We start from the raw sequence: 4,024 nt of genomic DNA, 5'->3' as shown, positions 1-4,024 counted from the left end.
AAAAGTGCGAATTCGGGCTTTCCTCAGTTTTTGGCGAATATCTTGACTATTTCGCATCGGATCGCGAAAAGGGATGCCATTTAGGAATCAGGGATCCTTTCGCCGTGGATCTGCATCCAAAGATTCCTAAAATCCTCCAAAAAAAATTTTGCCCCGATTTTTGGAAAAAATCCTAGGGGTTCCCCTTGGAAAAGTGCGAATTCGGGTTTTCCTCAGTTTTTGGCGAATATCTTGGCTATTTCGCAGAGGATCCTAAAACGGGATGCCATTTAGGAACCAGGGATCCTTTCGCCGTCGATCTGCATCCAAGGATTCCTAAAATCCTCAAAAAAAAAATTTTGGCTCGATTTTTGGCAAAAATCCTAGGGGTTCCCCTTGGAAAAGTGCGAATTCGGGATTTCCTCAGTTTTTGGCGAATATCTTGGCTATTTCGCAGAGGATCCTAAAAAAGGGATGCCATTTAGGAATCAGGGATCCTTTCGCCGTCGATCTGCATCCAAATATTCCTAAAATCCTCAAAAAAAAATTTTGGCTCGATTTTTCGCAAAAATCCTAGGGGTTCCCCCTTGGAAAAGTGCGAATTCGGGTTTTCCTCAGTTTTTGGCGAATATCTTGGCAATTTCGCAGAGGATCCTAAAAAGGGATGCCATTTAGGAATCAGGGATCCTTTCGCCGTCGATCTGCATCCAAGGATTCCTAAAATCCTCAAAAAAAAATTTTGGCTCGATTTTTGGCAAAAATCCTAGGGGTTCCCCTTGGAAAAGTGCGAATTCGGGTTTTCCTCAGTTTTTGGCGAATATCTTGACTATTTTGCATCGGATCGTGAAAAGGGATGCCATTAAGGAATCAGGGATCCTTTCGCCGTCGATCTGCATCCAAGGATTCCTAAAATCCTCAAAAAAAAATTTTGGCTCGATTTTTGGCAAAAATCCTAGGGGTTCCCCTTGGAAAAGTGCGAATTCGGGTTTTCCTCAGTTTTTGGCGAATATCTTGGCTATTTCGCAGAGGATCCTAAAAAGGGATGCAATTTAGGAATCAGGGATCCTTTCGCCGTCGATCTGCATCCAAGGATTACCAAAATCCTCAACAAAAAATTTTGGCTCGATTTTTGGCAAAAATCCTAGGGGTTCCCCTTGGAAAAGTGCGAATTCGGGTTTTCCTCAGTTTTTGGCGAATATCTTGACTATTTCGCATCGGATCGTGAAAAGGGATGCCATTAAGGAATCAGGGATCCTTTCGCCGTCGATCTGCATCCAAGGATTCCTAAAATCCTCAAAAAAAAATTTTAGCTCGATTTTTGGCAAAAATCCTAGGGGTTTCCCTTGGAAAAGTGCGAATTCGGGTTTTCCTCAGTTTTTGGCGAATATCTTGGCTATTTCGCAGAGGATCCTAAAAAGGGATGCCATTTAGGAATCAGGGATCCTTTCGCCGTCGATCTGCATCCAAGGATTACCAAAATCCTTAAAAAAAAAATTTTGCCCCGATTTTTGGCAAAAATCCTAGGGGTTCCCCTTGGAAAAGTGCGAATTCGGGTTTTCCTCAGTTTTTGGCGAATATCTTGACTATTTCGCATCGGATCGTGAAAAGGGATGCCATTAAGGAATCAGGGATCCTTTCGCCGTCGATCTGCATCCAAGGATTCCTAAAATCCTCAAAAAAAAATGTTGGCTCGATTTTTGGCAAAAATCCTAGGGGTTCCCCTTGGAAAAGTGCGAATTCGGGTTTTCCTCAGTTTTTGGCGAATATCTTGGCAATTTCGCAGAGGATCCTAAAAAGGGATGCCATTTAGGAATCAGGGATCCTTTCGCCGTCGATCTGCATCCAAAGATTCCTAAAATCCTCCAAAAAAAATTTTGCCCCGATTTTTGGCAAAAATCCTAGGGGTTCCCCTTGGAAAAGTGGGAATTCGGGTTTTCCTCAGTTTTTGGCGAATATCTTGGCTATTTCGCAGAGGATCCTAAAAAGGGATGCCATTTAGGAATCAGGGATCCTTTCGCCGTCGATCTGCATCCAAGGATTCCCAAAATCCTCAAAAAAAAGTTTTGCCCCGATTTTTGGCAAAAATCCTAGGGGTTCCCCTTGGAAAAGTGCGAATTCGGGTTTTCCTCAGTTTTTGGCGAATATCTTGGCTATTTCGCAGAGGATCCTAAAAAGGGATGCCATTTAGGAATCAGGGATCCTTTCGCCGTCGATCTGCATCCAAGGATTACCAAAATCCTCAAAAAAAAATTTTGGCTCGATTTTTGGCAAAAATCCTAGGGGTTCCCCTTGGAAAAGTGCGAATTCGGGTTTTCCTCAGTTTTTGGCGAATATCTTGACTATTTCGCATCGGATCGTGAAAAGGGATGCCATTAAGGAATCAGGGATCCTTTCGCCGTCGATCTGCATCCAAGGATTCCTAAAATCCTCAAAAAAAAATGTTGGCTCGATTTTTGGCAAAAATCCTAGGGGTTCCCCTTGGAAAAGTGCGAATTCGGGTTTTCCTCAGTTTTTGGCGAATATCTTGGCAATTTCGCAGAGGATCCTAAAAAGGGATGCCATTTAGGAATCAGGGATCCTTTCGCCGTCGATCTGCATCCAAAGATTCCTAAAATCCTCCAAAAAAAATTTTGCCCCGATTTTTGGCAAAAATCCTAGGGGTTCCCCTTGGAAAAGTGGGAATTCGGGTTTTCCTCAGTTTTTGGCGAATATCTTGGCTATTTCGCAGAGGATCCTAAAAAGGGATGCCATTTAGGAATCAGGGATCCTTTCGCCGTCGATCTGCATCCAAGGATTACCAAAATCCTCAAAAAAAAATTTTGGCTCGATTTTTGGCAAAAATCCTAGGGGTTCCCCTTGGAAAAGTGCGAATTCGGGTTTTCCTCAGTTTTTGGCGAATATCTTGACTATTTCGCATCGGATCGTGAAAAGGGATGCCATTAAGGAATCAGGGATCCTTTCGCCGTCGATCTGCATCCAAGGATTCCTAAAATCCTCAAAAAAAAATGTTGGCTCGATTTTTGGCAAAAATCCTAGGGGTTCCCCTTGGAAAAGTGCGAATTCGGGTTTTCCTCAGTTTTTGGCGAATATCTTGGCTATTTCGCAGAGGATCCTAAAAAGGGATGCCATTTAGGAATCAGGGATCCTTTCGCCGTCGATCTGCATCCAAGGATTACCAAAATCCTCAAAAAAAAATTTTGGCTCGATTTTTGGCAAAAATCCTAGGGGTTCCCCTTGGAAAAGTGCGAATTCGGGTTTTCCTCAGTTTTTGGCGAATATCTTGACTATTTCGCATCGGATCGTGAAAAGGGATGCCATTAAGGAATCAGGGATCCTTTCGCCGTCGATCTGCATCCAAGGATTCCTAAAATCCTCAAAAAAAAATTTTGGCTCGATTTTTGGCAAAAATCCTAGGGGTTCCCCTTGGAAAAGTGCGAATTCGGGTTTTCTTCAGTTTTTGGCGAATATCTTGGCTATTTCGCAGAGGATCCTAAAAAGGGATGCCATTTAGGAATCAGGGATCCTTTCGCCGTCGATCTGCATCCAAGGATTCCTAAAATCCTCAAAAAAAAGTTTTGCCCCGATTTTTGGCAAAAATCCTAGGGGTTCCCCTTGGAAAAGTGGGAATTCGGGTTTTCCTCAGTTTTTGGCGAATATCTTGGCTATTTCGCAGAGGATCCTAAAAAGGGATGCCATTTAGGAATCAGGGATCCTTTCGCCGTCGATCTGCATCCAAGGATTACCAAAATCCTCAAAAAAAAATTTTGGCTCGATTTTTGGCAAAAATCCTAGGGGTTCCCCTTGGAAAAGTGCGAATTCGGGTTTTCCTCAGTTTTTGGCGAATATCTTGACTATTTCGCATCGGATCGTGAAAAGGGATGCCATTAAGGAATCAGGGATCCTTTCGCCGTCGATCTGCATCCAAGGATTCCTAAAATCCTCAAAAAAAAATTTTGGCTCGATTTTTGGCAAAAATCCTAGGGGTTCCCCTTGGAAAAGTGGGAATTCGGGTTTTCCTCAGTTTTTGGCGAATATCTTGGCTATT

The sequence above is a fragment of the Drosophila bipectinata genome, chromosome XL (assembly GCF_030179905.1).
Source record: "Drosophila bipectinata strain 14024-0381.07 chromosome XL, DbipHiC1v2, whole genome shotgun sequence".
Classification (NCBI taxonomy): Eukaryota; Metazoa; Arthropoda; class Insecta; order Diptera; family Drosophilidae; genus Drosophila; species Drosophila bipectinata.
Note: the sequence above shows the minus strand (reverse complement) of the source record.